Source organism: Apium graveolens, unplaced genomic scaffold (genome assembly GCF_009905375.1).
Source record: "Apium graveolens cultivar Ventura unplaced genomic scaffold, ASM990537v1 ctg5403, whole genome shotgun sequence".
In the NCBI taxonomy this organism is placed as follows: domain Eukaryota; kingdom Viridiplantae; phylum Streptophyta; class Magnoliopsida; order Apiales; family Apiaceae; genus Apium; species Apium graveolens.
The window spans coordinates 8037-33032 of NW_027418964.1; the positions used below are offsets into that span (position 1 = coordinate 8037).

Here is a 24996-nt window from a genome sequence, read left to right on the forward strand (position 1 = left end):
ACTTAAATTTTGGAATAATAACTAGTTAGCTATATTAGTAAAACTGAAACTTGATTATTAAAATGACAAACCAAATAAAATTATTTTGATGTGAAATTTTGGTTATAGTGCTAATTTATATATCTATTGACATCCATACGGTTGGATCGTTGAAAAATATTTAAAAAAAAATCAAACACCAATTTTGGAATCAACAATAGTTAGTTGTATTAGTCAAACTGAAGCTTGACTTTTAAAATGACAAACCAAATAAAATTATTTTGATGAAAATTTTTAATTATATCACTAATATATATATATATATATATCTTTTGACATCCATACGCTTGGATCGTTGTAAAATATTTTTAAAAAAATCGAAACACCAATTCAGGATTAAACACTAGTTAGTTGTACTAGTCAAACTGAAACTTGACTTTTAAAATGACAAGCCAAATAAAATTATTTTGATGTTAAATTTTGGTTATATCACTCATATATATATATATATATATATCGACATCCATATGGTTGGGTCTTTGAAAAATATTTTTAAAAAAATCTAAACACCAATTCTGGAATAAACAACAGTTAGTTGTACTAGTTATACTAAAGTTTGACTGTTAAAATGACAAACCAAATAAATTTATTTTGATATGAAATTTTGGTTATATCACCAATATATATTTATTGACATCCATACAGTTGGATCATTGAAAAATATTTTAAAAAATATCGAAACGCCAATTCTGGAATAAACACTAGTTAGTTGTACTAGTCAAACTGAAATTGACTGTTAAAATGGCAAACCAAATAAAATTATTTTGATATAAAATTTTGGTTATATCACTCATATATATCTATTGACATCCATACCTTTGGATTGTAGAAAAATATTTTTAAAAAAATCGAAACACCAATTCCGGAATAAACACCAATTATTTGTACTAGTTAAACAAAAGCTTGACTGTTAAAATGACAAACCAAAAAAATTATTTTGATATTAACATATGGTTACATCACTAATATATATATATATATATCAATTGACATCCATACTTTTGGATCTTTAAAAAATATTTTAAAAAATTGAAACACCAATTTTGGAATAAACACTAGTTAGCTGTATTAGTCAAACCGAAGCTTAACTGTTAAAATGGCAAACCAAATAAAAATATTTTGATATAAAATTTTGGTTATATCACTCATATATATCTATTGACATCCATACGGTTGGATCATTGAAAAATATTTTAAAAAATATTGAAACACCAATTCTGGAATAAACACTAGTTAGTTGGACTAGTCAAACTGAAATTGACTGTTAAAATGGCAAACCAAAAATATTATTTTGATATAAAATTTTGGTTATATCACTCATATATATATATCTATTGACATTCATATGGTTGGATCATTGAAAAATATTTTAAAAAATATCGAAACACCAATTCTGGAATAAACACTAGTTAGTTGTACTAGTCAAACTGAAATTGACTGTTAAAACGGCAAACTAAATTAAATTATTTTGATGTACAATTTTGGTTATATCACTCATATATATATCTATTAACATCCATATGGTTGGATCATTGAAAAATATTTTTTAAAAAAAAAGCGAAACACCAATTATGGAATAAACATCAAATTAGTTATACTAGTCAAATTGAAACTTGACTATTAACATGGCAAACTAAATAAAATTATTTTGATTTGAAATTTTAGTTATATCACTAATATATATATATATATATATATATATAAATTGACATCCATACAATTGGATCGTTGAAATTTTTTTTTTTTTAAAATCGAAATACCATTTTCTGGAATAAACACTAATTTGTTGTACTAGTCAAACTCAAGTTTGACTATTAAAATGGCAAACCAAATAAAATTATTTTGATATAAAATTTTGGTTATATTACTAATACATATAAATTGACATCCATACGGTTGGATTGTTAAAAAATATTTTTTTAAAAATCGAAACACCATTTCTAGAATAAACACTAGTTTGCTTTACTAGTCAAACTCAAGCTTGACTATTAAAAAGGTAAACCAAATCAAAATATTTTGATATAAAATTTTGGTTATATCACTATTATATATATAAATTGACATCTGTACGGGTGGATTGTTGAAATATATATATATATATATATATATATATATATATATATATCTTTTGACATTCATATGGTTGGATCGTTGAAAAATATTTGAAGAAAAATCGAAAACACCAATTCTGGAATAAACACTAGTTAGTTGTACTAGTCAAATTAAAACTTCACTGTTAAAATGACAAATCAAATAAAATTATTTTAGTATGTAAAATTGGTTATATCAGTAATATATATAAATATAAATACACATCCATTCAGTTAAATCGAAAAATATTTTTTTAAAAAAATCAAAATACCAATTCTAATAGTTGTACTAGTCAAACTGAGAAAATTTATGATAAAATTTACCAAAATCATAATTTCATATTTTAATTAAAATTAAGTTGTTAAGATATATTTATATATTATAATATTTTTTAAATAAAAATTTAATTAATTATTATATTTATGTCCTAAAATTAAAAAAGGAATTATATATTACAATCAATTCAATTTATTTTAAAAAAATCAATTCCATGAGGAGTAAATTATATGTTTAATTGGTAAGGGCCTATATGGACAAGCTGGGAAAGCATTAGTAATTTGCAAATCAAGCCCATTCAAAAGGCTACATATTCTCTGTCTCAAAACCCTAATTTAGCAGCAGCTTTTCTCTCTCTTCTCTCTCTCTCCTCTATCTCCCTTTCTCTCTTTCTCTCTGGTTGAGCCTATTCTTATTATATATACACTAACTATGGGCAAAGATGATTGATGCTATTTTTTTGACACCTCTTGTATGAGAAAAGACTTTGCTTTTCCTTGAGCACGTTCAGCAACACTTTTAGCCATATTTTTTTATTTGATTTTTGGTTATTTATTTGATATATAATGTTGATGTATATATGAATTATACGTATGCGAGTGCAATTGAAGGCAGCCTCTTTTACTCTCCTTATGAATTTGAAATGGTATATGGATCGATTATTGGCTTTTGTGTTTTGATGAGACTGTTCAGTTTGGTGATTGATGTAGTTTTTTTAATTTAGTTGTATGCTTATATATGGATATTTGGATGGTTTTTTTCCAATTTGATTTTGTGCGATTATTGTTATGTGTTTTCAGGATGTTGATGTTTTACAATTTGACTCATCGACTTATTACTAAGATTTCTTTCAACAAGCTAAGTAATGTTTTTAGGAGAGGTGCCTTTGGTGTTGTGTTTTCCGGACTGTGATAATTTTTTTTGCTGAATTAGAATGGCGCTAACGATCTGGTTGGTCGGCGTTGGGAAATAGTACTTGAAGTGAGTTTATCGGTCCTAAAGGTTTCATAATTCACGGTGTCGTTCAGTCAATTATTTCAATAGTATCAGATTATAGTTCTTCATGCTCTCGCTTCGCTTCTCAAAAGTCAAGAGTCTAGGTCTATTTTAGCCGGATTTTTGAAGCTTGCCGGAATCTGGAATTTTTCCGATTTCGGCGAGATTTTTTTAATAAACCGGTGTTTGTTTATTCGTCTGGATGGGGTTGAATTTAATATCTTATTATTGACAAGATACGGTCGAGTTTAATAATTGGGCGGGCTTTTTAAAATATTTCAAACATTTTAATTATTTTGGTGGGATTTTCAAATTTTAAGGGAAAAATCAATTTGGACCGACATCGATTGAATTTGACCGATCGAATTTAACGGTCGTATTTAACCAGTTGTATTTAGACGGTCGTATTTAGACTAAATACAACCGAATACTAAATATCACTCCCATATGTACGACTAGGTCCAAAACCGGTCGTATTTAGGTACGACCGGTTTTGGACCGGTTGTATTTAGCCGTGTTTCTTGTAGTGATCGGAAGCTGTAGAATTGGTCAATTCAGCAAAACCTCTCTTCAATCAATGGAAAAATGCTCAAGATAAAACCTTTGACACATCTCTTTGGTTCATGACACCAGTGGATGGTGCGTAGCATTAGACCGTACCAGATGAAAATACGATTAAACTAAATACTGACACGACACTATTTGCAGCTTCTTATTATTTTAGTTTTTCTAGAGTGGCTCGAGATTATGTAAGTGGACTGATTGAGGCTATAGAATGATGCAAGCAAGGCAACATTTTATCATAAGTGGCCACGGAAGTGGCCACAGAAAAAGGCATCAGGAAAGCCTTGTAAGCCTTGAGTTGGATAAAAAACCAGTGGAGTAGCGTGGTAGTAAAAACAGATTTCAACTGGTCATACATGTAGGAATGGGCACGGGGGCACTTCGAGGTCGGGGAGTGGTGTCCCCGCCCCCAATCCCGATCCCAAAAACCGCGCTGAACCCCGATCCCTTCCCCGAACGGGGAACGGGAATCCTCACGGGTTTTTAGGGAATTTAAATTTTTAATTAAAAAATAATAATGTTATTTTATATTTTATATTTTATATTTTTTTAAAAAAAATAAAATACTAATTGATCACATGTAAATATATTGATATTATCTCATATTTTTAATATCAAATTATATCAAAATTTTATATAATACAAATAAACGGCAAATTTTAAATTATAAAAATATATTATATTATATTATAATGTAAAATAAAATATTGATCAATAAATTATAGATTATTTTAAATTTAAATAATATTATAAAATTTATCTATTTTTAATAATTAATTAGTAATATATATTATTTATTTATATACACAATCGGGGTCGGGGATCGGGGCGAGGAAACACTCATCCCCAATCCCGCCTTGATCACCGAAATCTTTATAAAATTCTCTATCATCCCCGCCCCGCCCCTAAAAAATTCCTTGAATCCCGACGTACATGAGTGTAAGGAGGTCTTGATGGAGTTAAAAGAACGTAAGGTGTCATTAAACTTTGTAAAACACTCTGTGAATCAAGTAGTTTACTATTTAGCAAGACTTACTCATTCGATAGTTGATTGTATTTTGCGAGTGGATAATGCACACTCGGATTTAATTAACGTATGTTTAAATATTTAATTATTGATAAGATTTTAGTTTCTTGGAAAAGAGGATATTATGCATAGCTTGACCTAACAGAACCCGGATATGGTCTTTTCAATAGGGAGTTAATTACTTTCGATTTCAAAATAAAAAATGAAGAATTCTCATCAAGCATTTTAATCTTCATTTAATTCAAAGAAAATAATATTATGTTATTAATGTTTCTTAGCTTCTTTAATTTGTACATGAAATTATTCATGCACACATTTGTTTTCATCAAGACTTGAACCATGGACATCTTGTCACGATGAGAAGTATATATCCATTATTTTATATAAGAGAATGTCCAATAGTATGTTTTTCTCCATGCTACATGTATAAAAGTTGTTGGGGGTGTCATTTTATATAAGAGTATATCCAATGGTGTGCTATATGATAAATGGTGTGCCTTACTATAATATTACTTGCCAAATTTAAAAAAGATTGGCAAAACGATTGTGGCTCCTTGCCAAATTTAAAAATTGGCCGAAAGATTGTAGTTCCTTAACTATTCCCTTAACTATCTTGGATTTAGAAGGCTATTATTTTGTTCATTATATCAATTTTCAGTTTAAGGCTTGATTGCATTTTCGAAAATTCTCCGATGTGTCCTCTATCAATTTTCTTTGGGTAACAATTCAATATTTTCCTTACGTACAAATAAATATTTTTAATTAAAAAACTTATTCATTTATAAAATTTATAATGGAACCGTATATAAATTTTTTGTTTCCTTCGTCTTTAAAAGGTTATAAATAACTTGATATCTAACAATTTAATTTTTCTTTTTCGAAATGGTAACATGAAATTGAAAGAATGGAATGATGATGAGTTTTTTTTCCAAGATGACACTATTATAATAAGCGGGGAGGCGAGGTACTAGGGCCTTTATCCTCTTTTCCACCGAACGGTCTAAATTCATAAAACTCTATTATAAAATTTTGACAAAAACATAAAATAATTTAATTTCATCTCCCAAATATTATTTGGTCCCTCTAAAATATATTTCTAGTTTCATTCCTTGATAAGCCCCTAAAATATTTTCTAACTAAGCATGAATGTTGTCTAAGTTGATGATCGTAATTGCTGATTTTTAACTAAACATTGTGTTTTATAAAAATACCCTACTAAGTTGCAACTCGAAACCATGTTATGATGACCTTGATGCAAAATCTTCCTTATATAAAGATATTCTTCAAATTAGATACATTTTATATTCAGATAGATTGGAATTGTATTACTTATAAGATATCTATAAATAGCTTGATATGCATAACTTGACCTAGAGAATCCTGAAATGGTCTTTTTATTGGCCAGCAGAATTACTTACGATTTTCAAGTAAATATAGTAGAATTTAATTTGCAAAGCATTTCTATCTCGGTTATATAAACAGAAAATGATAATTTATTTTTATCTTAGATTATTTAGTGTGTGCGAGAACTCATACACACACTTGTCTCCACCAAGACTTAACCCTCAACATCTTATTATCGGTGGGAATTATCTATCACAATACATGAATGTCAAGGGTAACATGGAATTATCTTACAGTAGTAATATCGCATACATCTTTAATAGAAGTAGGATTATTTAATATAATATCATATCCCATGGTATCACTTGCCAAATATAAAATAGGTTGACTGAAAGATTGTAGTATCTGCTTCCTAGACTATAACCTCAACTATCATATCCTGGATTTAAAAGGCTATTATCCCATGCATTACATTCCTATAATTATATTCATCTATAATGGAATTTTGAAAGAAATGTAATTAATTGAGTACATAATTAATGAATCGAAAATTGATTGGAATCTAGTTCTATGCAATCATGGCCCTTCAAATTTAGAATAATTTGAAATAATAATAGTCCGGGATTATAATCTCTCAAAATAAACTTTATGACATATGTGAATTTTTTGAGATATTAATGCTTTCCTACATTTTTCTTTTAAACTTACATAAGTTGTATTTTTCTGTCAATTTATGTATTATTCTTTTATTAGTAAGTTATATTTTTTTCTGCAAATTTTCACTTCAAGGTGTTAGAATTCATTTTTGATTGTATTAACTATATTTTCTTTGTACGATTATCGAATATAATCTATCTATCTATTTAATAAATATATATACATATACATATACATATATATACATACATATATATATATTTATATATATACATATACATATATATATATATTACTGCTTAGCTAGGTTTCTTTATACCATTTACAAAATTACTCATTACCCTTAGTGTAATGAAATATATTAAAAATGTTGATATTAAGTGGGGTCGAACCAATGACATGGCATTTCACATGTTGCCATGTTCAACCATTTAGACTAAGAAAATTTTTTACCATTTTAAAACTCATTTACTACATTCTCAATTGACCATCACACCATAAAACTCCCTATAAAAAAACTGAAATTAATAAAATCTGAAAAGGTTTGAAAATTTCTCTGTTTTTAATATTTAAAATTGTATGTTAATTTAAACGATTAGGATCCAAAATAATTTATATATGAGATATAGATTATGTGTTATATCTATGAGTATGAATTTTGAGTCTTTTATTAAATTAATAATGTGACCCTATATTTATATTAATGTTAAAATATTAATATTTAAAAGGGTTGAACATATGATTTTCATGTGCCCGTAAAATTAAATTAACAGATTTAAATACTGAACAAAAATAATTTTATAATATTTCTTAAATTCTTTACCTCGTTTACTATGTTTATATTATGAATTACGATTTAGTTAATATAAGATTACTATAATATTTTTGTATATATTAGTAACTAAATTATATATAATACATATGATCGCGACATGTACCTATTAGGATTCGATTTATACAAAAAAATTAATAGCATATATTTAGTTAATATCTATATTACACATGCATATATTAAATCGACTATTTCCATTGGAAGTCAAAATATATAACTAGAATAAAAACATCAATTTAAAAAGACTTAAAAATATATTTTATTGAACACTATATCGATTTTTAAATTATATAATTACATAAAAACCCCACTTTTACGGCAAGCATATCCACCATCACCATTATAACCTCTATCATTTTACGAAAATAATTAATTAGGCAGAGATTTATAAATGTAAGTCGATGAGGGGTTGATAGTGATAAATTAGATTTAATTGAATAGAGAAAAAATGAGCTAATTAGTTATCAAAACTACACGAAAGATTATAATACATGTTTGATGTGAACGAAGATAGGAATCATATTACAAATTACGATTTAGTTTATATAAGATTATCAAATACTTTTGTATATATTAGTAACTAAAATATATATATAATACATATGATCGAGATATGTATCGACTATGATTCGATTTATAAAAAAAAATTGATAGCATATATTTAATTAATATTTATATTATGCATGCATATATTAAATCGACTATTTTAATTGGCACGTCAAAGCATATAACTAGAATAAAAATATCAATTTAAAAGGACTTGAGAATAAGTCATATTGAACTCTATATCGATTTTCAAATTATATAATTACATAAAACCCACTTTTATTGCCAACATATCCACCATCACCATTATAACCACTATCATTTTACGAAAATTATTATTTATGAAGAGATTTAGAAATGTAAGTTGATGAGGGATTGATAGAGATAAATTAGATTTGGTCACTAAATATGAGCAGATTAGTTATCATTATAGTATATGTTTGATGTGAACAAAGATAGGGGTAGATGGTAATGGGATGATAATAAAGTGGTCTGAAAATTGTCTTTCACGGGCATAAATTCACATGCAGGTGACCGGTAATATGTTGAGGTATTATCTTAAAAAGACATTCCCTACCGGTGACAAAATTTCCACATTTCTTAATTGTCGGGATACTAAATTTGTATAACTAATTTAAGAACTTTTAATAACACTTTTTAGAATTACTAATAAAATATATTTTTTCTCTTTCTTAAAATAAGACTTATTATTTTTTCATATAGCATAATTATTTATTATGTTACATAGAGGAAGTCAAATATTTATCTTAGACATTTTATATATGTTCGTGGTTAAGTACATTCTAGTTTACTGAGTTTGAAAAAATTACAAATTCTCAGTTTTTGGAAATCACATATGTTAAATAATATCAAAACACTTTACATATGAGATTTGAAATTCATTTCGATTTTTAATTGCAATAAATATATTATTAAGTTTTAAGAGTATTTGATAAGTAGATCATGGGTATTACAATTTAATACTTGTATAACACTATTTTTTTTTTACTTTTAATAATCAAATAAAAAAATAACTGTTGAATCATATTATATTCCTCCATTTCGGTTATTATGATTTAATATAGATAACTAAAATCATGACCATGTATGTATTACTTGGCCAATCCTCTCACCAATCTTTAAACATTCCATGTAAAATCATGTAAGCAAGGTCTCTTACAAAAGGTGATATCAGTTTGGTGTAATATCTTCCACAAATCTATCATTTTATTAATGTGTACGACATTATTTAATTGACAATTTAATATCTATAATTATTTTTTATTACTCAATATATTATATTTGCATACTTTATTTAATTCATGGCGCACTCGATCTAAATTTTGTGAAATTATCAATTTCAAAAATATATGGATATGCAATTTAAATTTTTGAACTATTGTATTTTGAAAAGTTTTTTAAAAGATTCATAATGTTTAATGTTATTTAGTTTTGAATTTTTAAAAAATTAATAATATATGATTCAGATTTCAAATAATTTTGAAATCTTGTAATATTTAATGCAAAATCTAGAAAAAAAATAGTTAAAAATTCAGTAAATTATTTATTTTGGAAAATTTTATGAAACTATAAATTTTGTTGAATTTTTATGATATAATTTAAAGCCGACTTTGATCTACTCTACATAAATTCTACTAGAATCATAAATATTAAATGAGTAATAATATAATAAAACTTATAAAATAATAATAAAATATTTTAAATTTAATTTAAAAATAGAATATAGCCATCTATCGATATGTGCAAAATAAATTAGATACCAAGAATAAACTTGATAGTTTTCTTTCTCTAATTTTTTAAATTTGAAATATATTTTGAAAACATGATAATATTTGAATTTTGGAAAAATACGATTTGACATAATTTATAGAAATTTTCAATGTTATGATTTCTCAATTAATTTAACAAAATAAACATGAAAATTTAAAAAATATAATTTTGTGTTATAATTAATATTCTTTCAAAATCTCAGTACCTAGTTGTCAATATTTTAATAATTTCATATAAATAAATCAATTATGTTGACGAAGATAATTATACTTTTTTGCAAAAATGATTTCATTTGTTTCTTATCGATCATAGAAACATTCATATTCAAATTTCAAAATATAAAAATTTCAAAGAAAAATCCAAATAAATATACACACTTGCGAGGATAACCATCTCTGATAACCATCAGGCTTCAAAATTCCAATCAACGATCTAAAATTTATCCACGTCCTCACAATTTTCATAACAAAAGTTAGCGATCCGTGTGACCTCTAAGTGAGCAATCAGAATTCAAGATATTATTCCTCTAGGACTATAAATACCAGATGAAAATAGCACAATCAATCATATTAGTTCATAATTGAGCTTTTTACGGCATATGATATCAGTCATATCATTTCCTTTCAATTTTAGCTAAGCTCGAGATCTGTTAACCGACGGCAAAGGGGAAGAAAGCTCCGACCAGCAAGCCCAAATCTGCCAAAAATGTTTCTCGTCCTCATTTTGTGGTACAACGGACATCTCTCTCTCTCTCCTGTAAGTTCTTATTCTCTACTTTATCTTCATGTATAAACATATACAGATTAATGTTTGAATCATTTCTTGAAGAAACTAATATTTTAACTTCTACTAAAATCTAGCCAATATTGGAGAAACTAATTAAGGTCAGAAATAACTTGTAAGATATCGTCAAAACAGAAAAACAATCGCTAATAAATTAATAATGGTGATTTAAGATGTTAGGCTGCTTATTAATGGCTGTAATTTCCGCCAGAACCTTAAGATTAATTTAAAAATGTGATTTTGTTAATGTTATATATGTATCAGCTCTGGAGAAGACACATCGAGTCCCCTCTGCCTAGAATCGATTTAATAAGTGAGTATCGATCAGACCAACATTGTCAGTATAAATGCATACATAAATATATATCTGTGATGATATATGTGGGTGTGAATATGCAGGGATGAAATTCAACGAATCAAAGCAGCAAATCCAGATATCAGCCACAGAGAAGCATTTAGTGCTGCGGCTAAATGTATGTATCCCCTTGTTATAAATGAACATCAGGGTTCGGACTTCTTGATACAATGATTAGGCTAATATGAAAAAAGAAATATCTCTTTTTTACCAATTTCACTTCATCAGTGGGCACATTTTCCACCCATCCATTTTGGTCTCATGACTGCTGATCAAACTACTGCCAAGAAGATCTTGAGTTTTAGGTTGTGTTGAAAATTGCAACCTTTATATTATTATTTTTAGCTTGGAGAGCAATGTCGGTTTAGAATAGTGATAATATTTAATGTTTGACCAATACTGCAACTTTCTGATGATGGTTGATTGAAATTTAAGTTTAAGAACAGTCTTAATTCTTTATGATTGAGATTCTGTTTCAGGAATTTGAGCCACCTGTACCTGTTCATCCTGAGGTAGACCCAAAAACAGTAGCTTAAGTTATTCTGGGGGGAGGTGCTGGAACTTGTCTGTTTCCACGGACTAGCAGAAGAGCTAAACCAGCTGTAAGTGATTATTTCATGTGTGTTTGTGAAATAGTTTTTCCTGTGGTTGCTTATTATACATTGAGTTTCTTTTAGGAAGTATGTATTATTTGAAATGCAGAAATTGTTTCACATGGAAGTAATTATGAAGATTATATGTAATGTTTGGTGAGGTAGCAGAGAGTTACAAAGATTTTGCAGCTAGCGTTCCTGAAGATGAGTGCCGGTTATGCGGTTTATGACTATGATTTTGTGACCTTAGAGAATTAGCACAAGAGCAGAATTTTATTCATTTCATGGTAAGTACAAAATACAAGGTCTTAATTTTGCTTTATTTGCATTCCATTTCATTAAGTTCATTTATTTCTCATGTGTATATGGTTGCAAAGGTGTCCTGATACTCTAAAAGGTACGGAGCAAAATGATTTACGCAAGCTCTGACAGATTCAAGAGGGAACTCGATGGCATCCAATTTGAGTTGCAAGCCACTAATCCAATGGGACTTGATGTTTTCAATAGCTGAGCCAATTAAAATGTATAGAGAATCTTTAAGTTATACTTCTAATTCTTGTAGAGAATTTTTGTATTGTAAATTTAATTTCAATTGTGAAATAACAATTGGATTGTCATAATACAATTTAATTTTAAAATTGGTTTATTTCGAACAATGAAATTAAATTTGTAAATAGTTGTGTGAAAGCCACTTAAAAAATGATGAAAACCGTTCTATGTCTCACTGCACATTTTTTTTAAAGAACTGTTGTCTTTTAATATTTTTTGCAATGTTTTAAATCTTTTACTCCATTGTCTTTTAAAAAAACATTCATAAAAGAAGCTTATAAACTGTTGTTTATGACAATATCGTATAAGGTAACAATAATGGTTTTTCTACAAAACCATTGTTGTTAAGTTAGATAGACAATAGTTTAATAAAGAAACAGTTGTTTTATAAAAGTTCCAACAATGGTAAATATAGAGTACCCGTTGTGCCTTCTTGATTGTAACCACTATTAAAAACGGTTGTCTCATTTCTCTTATTACAAGGGTTAAAATAACCGTTGTCTGGTATTCTATCACACGAGTGTTGGATAGACAACGGAAACTATACATGTCACACAACGGTGCAAAACTGTTGTATGATTGCAAATATGTTGTAGTGAACGTGCCTAGCAATAAAATGCCAATGTTTATTATGATTACAATCTAAAATGGACACATAATATTCACTTAATTACAAAATTTTCACCCATTATAGAAAATTATGGGTAATTAATTTATAATTTATCGTACGAATTTTTGTATCGACACAACCACAGAAAAATTAAACAAACACTAAAAAATTCAAATTTACGGAATAATATCAAAATTAATAAAGATATACTATGAGAAATTTTGCTACACAAACGCGAGTTTAAAACAATTAGACGGTAACAGCTCGCTCTTCTTGACTATTATCTCTAAATCGACAATGAAATAAAATACAATTTACTAATGTAAAATCTATTACAAAGGAGACTATTAAAAAGCGTAGCTAAAAACGGATGTCCAAAAGTGAGTGTACTCTAATCCTAAGATCCTCGAACACCAATGCTATTCAACTCAAATCTTAGACGAAACTTGAAATTATAAGTATGAGTTATACAGCCCAACAAGAAACCAAACGATCCAACTAGTAGGCCATGTAACACTTACACATATAACAAAATACGATAATCTATACGATACGATATTCAAAATAAACAGTTTCGATACATATTCTTATTCTAATTCGATATACATAATATACATATCACATAAATAACAATAATTCAAAACCCATAATCCATTCCACGACCACTATAAACCGGTGATAACGGTCCTACATTTTCAGAAAACTATCAAGCACAAACCTCTGACTACGGTCCTAAGTTCTTATTCGATATTTTTACAAACCATGGCATAAAGCACAGATCTAAAATTATCTCCTAGAAAGACACATACACGTCGATACATATTCTATAACACATAACAGTTTCAAATATATCATCACTTCGCCCATGTTTTGATAATCGAATATACAGACATAACTCATAATTTCGAAAATACTAGCAAGATCGATCGAAAACTTATCTCAAAACCGGATCAGATCTGAATTTAATCTTTTTTACACTCTAAATCTTGTTTTCTTGAAAAAAATGAAATGTGAAAGTTGTAAAGAACGAAAAGACCTTTCTGAAAAGTCAAAGATCAATGAATTTGGACTTAAGATGAATGTTCTTCGAATTTTACAAGACTGCTGATTTTTGAGATAAAAAAAACCTACGAATTTTAAATGATAAAAACAAGGAATATGAACCTGATTTTAAATCCTAAATCTTAACCTACATATTATCCATATTAGATTTTGATCCAAATTTTAGGCCAATTAGTCTAACCTGATTTTAAATCCTAATCCTTATCTAATTTTAATCCTTTTTTCTAATAGCTTATTATTATCATTCTAAAAATTATGGGATATTACATACTACCCTCTTTAAAAAGAATTTATTCCCCAAATTCAAAACAATCCTATACATCTACTCCATTTAATCTCCAATACGTCAAACTTAAATTATGGTCCACATGAATGCATCGTAGCGAATGTACTAGTCCCATACCTAATACACTCCGAAGGAAGGCCGACTCTGATACCAACTGTTACAGCCTGCTCTTCCGAACTATTATCTCTAAATCGAAACTGAAATAAAATATAATTTACTAATTCAAATTCTATTACAAAGGAGACTATTACAAAAGCGCAGCTAATAGCGAAAATCCAAAAGTGAGTCTACTCCAATCCTAAGATCCTCGAACATCAATGATGTCCAACTCGAAACTCAGAAGAAACCTGAAATTGTAAGTAATGAACTATCAACCAAGCAAGAAACCAATCGATTCAACTAGTAGGCCAAGTAACGCATACACATATAACAAAATACAATAATCTATATGATACGATATTCGAAGCGAACACTTTCGATACATATTCTCATTTTTATTCGATACACACAATACACATACGACATAAATAACAATAATTTAAAACCCATAATTCATGCCACGACCACTACAAACTGGTGATAACGATCCTAATTTTTTTAAGAAAACTATCACTATAAGTTCTTATTCGATATTTTCACAAACCATGACATAAATCATAGATCCAAAATTATCTCCTAGACATCCTACATACACCTTGATACATATTTCATAACATATAATTCTTTTAAATATATCATCACGTAGCCCATCTTTTCATAATCGAATATACAAACATAACACATAATTTTGAATTTACTTTTTTTGACCCTCTAAATAATGTGTTCTTGAAAAAGACGAAACACGAAAGTTGTAGAGAACGAAAAGATCTTTCCGAAAAGTCCAAGATCAATGAATTTGGACGTATGATGGATTTTCTACAAATTTTACAAGACTTTTGATTTTTGACAAAAAAAACCCTACGAATTTTAAATGATAAAAACAAGGAATACGAATAGGGTGTATTTATAACGATACAAAACCCTATATCTTAACCTACAAGTTATCCATATTAGAATTTGATCCAAATTTTAGGCAAATTAGTCTAACCTAATTTGAAATCCTACTCCTTATCTAATTTTAATCATTTTTATCAATATCTTATTATAATTATTATTCTAAAACTTAAAGGGATATTACATAAACAATTAGCAATGAAGGTCCAAAATAAATCCTAAAGTTCGAATAACTTGAAATTGGATCTCCCTACTTAATTGGACACAAAAAATAAAATTACAGTCCAAATGAATAGCAAGTAATGGAATTCACAAATCTATGTTCAAAACAAAATTTAGAAAAAGTTTTAGTACTAATGAAGAAACCAAAAAAATTGTCCTTCTCCAGTTCAACAATGGCTTTGTAAGTATGTGTGTATAATCTCTAGAAATTTACAATGAAAGAGAAGATGACACAAAATACGGTCAAGTCTTTGAATGCTAATAGACAATAAAATCTACTAACCAACAATCAAAAACAAAAATAAAAGAAGAAAATGCTACTAATGGACAATTTTTAAAAAAAACTTGCCAACTTTTACAAATTAAAATCTCATTTTTGTTGCTAATCAACAATATAAAATAAATAAAATTTGATTAATGGTTGTGGATTTTCAAAAGATTGAGTTGTCGATTTTCAGAAAATGACATATCAATTTTCATAAAATGACATACTGAAAAACACTTGTGAATAATATGAAATAACGAATTATTTTTCAATTCACTTCATTTAATCAACTCACAAATTTTATCATAAAATTATAGCACTTATTATTTAATTGATAATATCATAATCTTTGTAACTTAAATTGTTCTTCTATTTAATTTACTCATAATTTAATTATTTATAATTAAATCAATTTCAATTAAATTGATAATATTTATTTGCTTAAATATTTATCAATTAGATACAAGCACAGAACTATTTGATATACGAGAACTGAATATTGGTAAATAAATTTACAAGTCCTAAAAATATTGACATTAATTCACAAGTGAATTTATTTGAAACAAGTTACAGTTCTTGACTTCTAATTTTATCAATTAGAAATATTTAACATCCGAAGTTCACTAACCAACTTAGAGAAAGTGAAATCATCAAGCGGTTTTGTAAAAATTTCTGCAATTTAATCCTTTGTTGGTACAAAATATAATTTCACACTACCGTTTGTGACATGCCCTATGATAAAATGATACCTGATATCAATGTGCTTAATTCTCAAGTGTTGCTATGGCACTAGTGGTTTCGCAGAATATTGGAATCATTGCATCAACTGCCCATAATCACTAGGTTGGTTACTTATCCATAAAATTTGAGCACAACAGGTTCCAGCTGCTATGTATTCAGCTTCAGCAGTTGATGTGGATACCGAATGCTACTTGTTTCAATTCCATGAAACCAATCTTCTCTCAAGAAACTAACAGTTTCCTGAAGTACTTTTCTGATCAATCTTACGAACTATAAAATCTGAATCTATATAGCAAACTATTTCAAAACATGTGCCTTTGGGATACCAAATACCAATATTTAGAGTTCCTTTAAGATATTTAAAAATCCATTTTATAGCGATGGGACTTTTTAGGGTCAGCTTCAAACCTAACACATAAGCATGTTGCAAATATAATATCTGGTCTACTTGCATTGAGATATAGTAATGAACCAATAATACCTATATAGCTTATGATGTCAACCTTTTACCAGTTTTGTCCTCATCAAGCTCAGTAGCTGATGTCATTGGGGTCTTTGCTGATGTTGAATCTTTTAGATTATACTTCTTGTGAAGTTCTCTAATGTACTTGGATTGATAAATGAATATTACATCTTTTCTTTGACTTACTTATAATCCAAGAAAGTAGTTGAACACTCCCATCATGGTCATTTTATACTTACTTGCATTAGCTTAGAAAATCTCTTTCAAAGGTCATCGTTAGTAGAACCAAATATAATATCGTCTATCCTATCAATTTTATGCATTTTATGAAATAGAGTTTTGTCTATGACACCAATAGTGAAACCATTTTCAAGTAGAAATTTTGAGAAAGTGTCATACCATGTCCTTGTTGCTTGCGTGAGACCATAAAGAGTCATGAATAAAAAGTATACAAAATCCACCAAATTTGGATCGTCAAAGCCTAAAGATTCTTCCACATACTCTTCTTCTTCTTGCTCCCTATTTAGGAATCCACTATTCACATCCATTTGATAAACCTTGAAGTGTGAGTATGTATCGAATGCCATAAAACATCTTGATCGCCTCAAGCCTAGCTACTGGAGCATAGATTTTATCATAATCTACACTCCCTTCTTGAGAGTAACCTTTACCGACCAGTCTGACATTGTTTCTTTCTACAATAACGTCTTCATCCAATTTAGTACTGAATACCTACTTAGTACCAATCACCATTTTGCCTTTAGGACGGGGTAAAAGCTTTCAAAGTTTCTACCTTTTAAATTGATTGAGTTCTTCTTACATAGCAATAACCCAATATGGATTTTCAAGTGCCTCATCCACTTTTTGGGCTCTATTTTTAAAAGAAATCCTGAGAAGTGACATTCATTCTGGGTGGCAATTGTAGTTCTCACTCCCGTGTCTGGATCACCAATGATTAATTCAAAAGGATGGTCTCTATTCAATACCCTTTGTCTGTGCAAAGAAGATTTGGATGGTCCTGCCTTGTTCAGCATTAAGTTGAGTATGAACTACAGATCCTCTTCTTGCTTCCCCTGAGTTGCTAGCACTATGGATTGATGATTCGTCTTCATATAAAGGATTATTCTAGAACGATTCTCAAATTCCAAATATCCGGAATCCTTTTTTCCTTGCAGGATTACAAACTTGGTGTCATCAAACGTTACATTAAGGCTTTCAAACACCTTCTGATCAGCAATTACATAAACTCTATAAGCTTTAGATTCCATAGGATAGCCAAGAAATATGTCTTCTTCTGCTTTAGCATCAAACTTTCCTAGATGCTCATTTTCTTTTTTAACCACAAAGCATTTAGCTCCAAACACATGAAAATATTTCTGTGTTGGTATTTTATCAGGCATAATCTTCTAAAGAGTCTTGTCATGTTCTTTATTAATGAGGGTATGATTCTGAGTGTACCATGTTGTGTTGATTGCTTCAGCCAAAATTAAGTACGAAGTATTGATTCATTTAGCATGGTCATTGCTACTTCAACCAAGGCGCAGTTCTTCCTTCTTACTAGTCCATTTTGCTATGGATTTCTTGGTGCTGAATACTTTCTCGAAATACCTTACTATGTACCTAATTCATAAAGTAATGCATTTTTAAATTTTGTTGCATTTTCTAAACTGATCTTTTTGATAGGTAGTTTCACTTGCATCAAAATATGTTTATATGATCAACAATCATTGGTAGTGCTTCATCCTTTTATTTTAAGAACAACACCCATTTGTACTTTGAGTTGTCATGACTATCAATAAAAAATATTTCTTCCCTGATTGCGATAGTAAATTCACTGGACCAAATAAATCCATGTAAATTAACTGAAGAGGTTCAGTAATGCTTGTCATTTCCTTTATTCTATATGATGCTTTCTTTGACTTCCCTTTTTCACATGCTTCACAGAGTCCTTCTCGAAAAAATTCCATTTGTTGTAAACCTCTTACCAACTCCCTTTTTACCAGCGAGTTCATTATCTTGAAATTCAAGTGTGAGAGCTTCTTATGCCATAACAAACTTTATTATGATGAAGCTTTGCTGTAAAAAAACCTCATTATTGTTAGTGTTTGTGCCCTAGAGACAAAACTATTATATTTTTTTATGACACCTGAATTATTAATTTTTATGTTCTATCAATTATTCTTTCATAATTTATTATATCTTAATTTACTGCGATATAAATATTACATTAATAAATTTCCTGGAAATATGATATGAGAATAGTAACGATATTCTAAAATATTAGTCGACTATTATTATTATGGACAATAATAATGCATTAAGACTAGTGTTTTTGTTGACTGATGATCACATCTCACTGATCATATGTATAGTGATACTAATGTCGAAAACACAGGAAGATGTAAATATACATGGTGCTGGATAGACCCACTGTGAGATTTTACATGTTTGTTGTGTCATAAAAAATTCTCATAGTGATAATGATGTAATGGTCCTTAGACGTGAAATCATTATATTTTTATACGATGATGAATATACTTTGATTATGTTAAAATTTTCCTTTGACCGGATAATGATAAAACTGGACTTCAGGTATATTATAACTTTTATGAGATATATGACTGATCTAGAAAAGAATTAACCTTCCTATTTTAGAGTGATATTATTGTCTCTTGTGTAATCTAGACTATGAAATGAGTGGCGTTATGCTCAAATGTTGATTTTAAATGAGAGTCTACTCATTGATCAAGGAAACCTCGATTAAACCATGAATAGCATGGCACATAATATACATCGAGTTTAATATATAATATGTGGTTAAAAGGATTATATTTGATTTTACATTATTCATAAAAGTTTTAACGATCAATATTACTTAGGTAGAAATGATGTATTACTGGATGCCACTCACTGTTTATAATTTTAATATGAGATATTTAAATTATTTCCAATTAAATAATAACCTCTAGGGTCGCACAATGAAAGCTTGAAGATATATTTAATTTAAATTCGGGTTTGAATTAAATAAGAATTTTAAATTAATTATTAATAATTAATTTTGACTTAATTAATAGAATAAATGAAATTTATATTTATTATTATTAAATTAGAAATTCATTTATTGGATGATTAACTGAGACTTAATCAGACAATAAGTTGGAATTTCAGATTTAATATAACTTTAATATTGGATTAGGGTTAAAACTCATTTTAGTCTATCATATATAATCTCTTTTAGGGCTGAATTAGGTGACTATATTTTTTATAAGATTAAAAATACAAAACCCTAGTAGTAGAAGAAGAAGAACGAGTTCAGATTTTTAGAGCTAGTACACGCCTCCTCCGCTCAAGTTTTAGATGGATACATATAAGGCGTAGATCGCTCAGCGAATACATGGTGATCGTTTTAAGCAAGCACCTCCATTAGACAATCATAATCGTAAAGCTTCACATGGTAAAAATCTTATCCACAAATTAAACATAATAATCTCTTATACCAGTGGGTTTCGGTTTCAGATTTTTACCGTTTTAATGTTTATTTCCGTTGTGTTTTTATACCTCAAAACCCAATAATCTCCCCATCACAGGTAGAACTGCAGTCAACTATGAACATAATAACTTTTCTTACACTCTATAAAGCAAGCTTCTCATCTTTCCTGTTTGAGATCAAACACCTTTCTTTTTTGAAGTAAACATTGTATCCCTTATTAGAGAACTGACTGATTCTCAGAAGATTGTGCTTTAATCCTACCATAAGAGAAATGTTTTCAATCATGACATTCCCAATTTCCAATTTACCATATCCCGCACTAAATCCTTTGTTGTCATATACAAAGGTAACTATAAGACTAGTTTTCTCAACTACACCAATGAGGAGATGGTTACTTAATTAGATAAAGTTTTTTATATGCTGTAATTGTGTGTCAAGTGTTCATAATCTCTACAAGTACATCTAGAATCCTCGGAAATAATAATAAAAATTATTACTGTCATCTCCAAATAATAAAAGACTATGATAGTGTGATGGTTACTTAATTAAATAATTTTTTTTATATACTATAACTTTCATCTCCAAATAATAAAAGACTATGATGGTGTGATGGTTACTTAATTAAATAATGTTTTTTATATACTATAACTTTCTGTCACGTGTTCATAATCTTTCTCTTTTTTCGGTGAGAAGCCTCTGTTATTAATCTCAAGGTCCTATATTATAGCATGTTGCATTTATAGACCTTTTTTGTGCATGTTAGAAATATACAATGATGTGCACAAGTGTGTTCCTGTATATGCTTTGTTATCTGATATTGCAAAATGTTACCGGACATCATACTTTATATTTTATAAAATTCTTATATTTAGCAGACTATTTTAGGGTAAGGGACTTGATTTTAGTAGTTCAGGACGAAGTTATTTTTCTTTTTCGTGTTGTTGGACTTAAACTTGCACGTCTTAACATTGTTGATGTCAAAGCTATCACTAAATGTTTGTAGGCTGGACGTTTTCCTTTTAGGAGGTCCTGCGTATTCTCTAAACTCAAAAAATTATGAAATACATTTGAAGTAATAATAATTATATCCTATTATTTTCCATCCTAAAACTGGCAGGTTATTTCTTGTCTAGTTCGTGTATCCATAAGGAGGTGTGGAAGCAAACATAATGTTCAGTTATCCTCATCATAGTTATATTTCATTAATCTTAATGAATAAATTGAAAGGAACACTTTGCGAGAGCCCAGAGCCCGGAAGATATGGTCATATTCCAGAAATAGAAAGTATGTGTCCTCCAAAGGTATGAGTTGAAACATTGATTTTACATATATTTTTGTGTCAATCAAATTGATTATTAATAATTAATTGACCACACACCTAATTACACCGACCTAATTAATTAATGTGTTTTAATTAATTATGGTAATTGTGTAGCGCACATATTTTTTCCTCCATATATAAATACCTCTAGGGCGTTATGATTAAATACACAAATACACAGTCATTCCTAAACACATACCCTCTAACCCGTGATAATTTCATGCTCGCTTTCAAGCTCGCTGACAGTGCTGACCTTCGACGTCACCACTATCATCCATTTTATCCTGGGAAGCTTTTCGCTCGCACAATACGGTGAGGGCTAATAAGCTTTAAGGAGAAAGTTTCGCACTGGACTCGGATTTCTCTATCCTTCTCCATACGCTTCCTATCTCCATTATTTTTCAGTTATTTGATTATTGCTTTTGCACACACACACCTATACTTATATTTTTTTTACAAAGATTTGTTTTTTACACAGATTGTTGATAACAATCTTAAAGCTTACTTTTTTCTAATCTGTGACTGATAAACTAGTCTTTTGTGTTTTTTGTTTAACAGAGTAATGGAGAACGTAAACAATATGACTGGTAACGATGTGGTTGATCCCAAAGCACAGATTATAACATCTGAAGGGGATCACCAACCGCCACTAAGCCCTAACGCACAGGTACTGGTACCTGATGGGGATCAGCCGCCGGTTGGACATGTGCCTCCGAGACATGTGCCTTAGGGAAGAATTCCTTGGGGATATACTTTTATTGGACAGTTCCAGGTACCTCTTGGACAAATATTGGTGTACAGTGACCTATTACGACTATCACACCTGTTGCGCCTACGCATCCTGTAGCGCCTACCCATCCTGCTGTGCCTGCTGCACACGCGGAGAAACCTGAGAAGTTCAATGGATCGAACTTCAAGCGCTGGCAGCAAAAGATGCTATTTTATCTGACCACAATAAACCTTGATCGATATCTCAAGGAGGATGTACCATTTTTCACTGCTGAAAGTGATATGCAGACTGTGTATGTTGCAGATGCCTGGAAGCACACCGACTATATATGTCAGAACTATGTGCTAAACTGTTTGGCTGATTCATTATATAGCATATATTTCTCGAAAACATCAGCTAAGGTCTTATGGGAATCACTTGACCGTAAGTATAAAACCGAGGACGCTGGGGCAAAGAAGTGGATCATTGATCACTTTCTTTATTACAAGATGTATCTAGAGTTCCGAAAATAGAAACGAACACAACATTATTTCTTTACGCTTTTTCGACTATGAATCATTCTCGATATCGAGGTTATCTTTCCATTTTCAACATCTCATGCAATTATAACTGCCTCAGTAAATTTTCCAATCACTACAATTAATAAATAAATCAATGAAATGTAACTCCAATATTTATTTTTTTATTTCACTTTTAACATGCAAGTCAAACTAACATCTCCCGATTGATGTCATTTTAAAAAATGAACTAAGTTAAAAAGAATATATGAAAACAGTGTGACATACACTCTCTGTACAGCTTTGAAATATTCTAGTCCATACGCACACAATATTAATCAAAAGTGTGAATTTTTTCAACATATTAATGATACATAATTGTATCTTATTGATTAATATATTCTAAAATATGATGTTTAGGATATTACTCCCAAAATTAGAATGAGGACATTCAAATGATTTTAATATTTATGAACATTCTAAGAAGTAGAAGTACACAAAATTATTTGAAAAGAGTATATCAAGTTGTAAGCATTATATTTTATATATTTTGTCAAATATAAATATGAAAAGGACTTAATAAATATATTGAGAATAAAGTCAGTTAAATATAAAGAGTTATATATATATATGTATATATAAAGAGAGTTATTCAAATGAGAACCTAACAAGTGGGATCTAATCTCAGCAACAAAAATTATAATATATTTTAAGTTTTATTTAAACCCACCATTACAACCCATGCACTTTCTCACTCTACCCATGTACCCATCTTCCTCCCCCACCTACCCCACTACCGACCACCGGCCATCACCATCGCCAGAAAACACTATATTTCTTGTCTCTCTCTCTTTCTCCCACCCTCCCCCTCATGAACATCTTCATTTTTCTTTAAACTTCGATTGATTTTCAAACTTTTTCGATCATCCATATATTCAGATATATCATCACAATCAATGTAATCATACGGTTTGCATTGTGTATCATCATTTTCCTCCATCTACTCAATTTCCGATTTACTATTAACACTACATTCTTTTCCGATCTGGTTTGATAATGACAAAATATTATTATTTGAATTAAAAATATGATTATTTAAATTTTACTAATTCCAATTAGTAATAGACGTAGACGGTTTTAAATAGGTAGATTATTGATTTACATATAGTGACTTTTAGAAAGATATTGGTGATTATAGTGATTTTCGGGCTAATTTTAGGTTGTGTTAATGGAGTGATTGTGTTTGTTGGTGGCATTCGTACAGCGATCGGAGTTGGGGGTCATGTAATGATGTCAGAAAGGTTTTGAGGGGGTGGTGGTTGTAATTTATATACGGTGATGATGGTGATTATAATGGTTGTATCGATTTAATCCAGTGAAGATCAAGGGTTGTTACGGCAGTGATTTTTATTTAGCATTGGTGATTTTTAGTTTCCTGGTGGTGATTTTTGGTTTCCAGTGGTAATTTTTAATTTTTCGGTGGTGATTTTTGGTTTGAGGGTGGTGATTTCATTTTTGACGGTGGTGATATTTTGGTGGTCGTCGGAGGTGGTGGCGGTGGTCTCTGGTGGTGTTAATGGTCGAAAATTGTGGTCGTTTGTGGTCGAAAATTCTGGTCGTCTGTGGTTGATTTTGATGTGTGGTTGAATTAGAAACAAGATGGTGAAATATTAAATATTAAATGAAAGGTGAGAGATGAATATGATATATTTAAATGAGTACATATGATTAGATCTCATATCTCACATTAGTGGCGTTCTCATTAGAGTACGACCATATATATATGTGGATTAATTGTGTAATAATGAATTGGGAGCTATATATGATCAGTTCATTATTATATTAACCGAGGATTTAGTGTTAATACTTATAA

The 24996-nt window shown here is 29.2% G+C and overlaps 1 long non-coding RNA gene and 1 other non-coding gene across 2 annotated transcripts; both read left to right on the forward strand.

Annotated features, from left to right (window-relative positions):
• The first annotated feature begins 2841 nt into the window (after positions 1-2841).
• LOC141702649 (small nucleolar RNA snoR1) lies at positions 2842-2931 on the forward strand. Its single transcript, XR_012567213.1, has one exon. It is a non-coding gene; the product is annotated as a small nucleolar RNA snoR1 (small nucleolar RNA).
• Positions 2932-11316: 8385 nt separating this feature from the next.
• Positions 11317-12088, forward strand: LOC141702646 (uncharacterized). The gene is made up of 3 exons (XR_012567212.1): positions 11317-11419; positions 11781-11903; positions 12004-12088. It is a non-coding gene; the product is annotated as an uncharacterized LOC141702646 (long non-coding RNA).
• The last annotated feature ends 12908 nt before the right edge of the window (positions 12089-24996 follow it).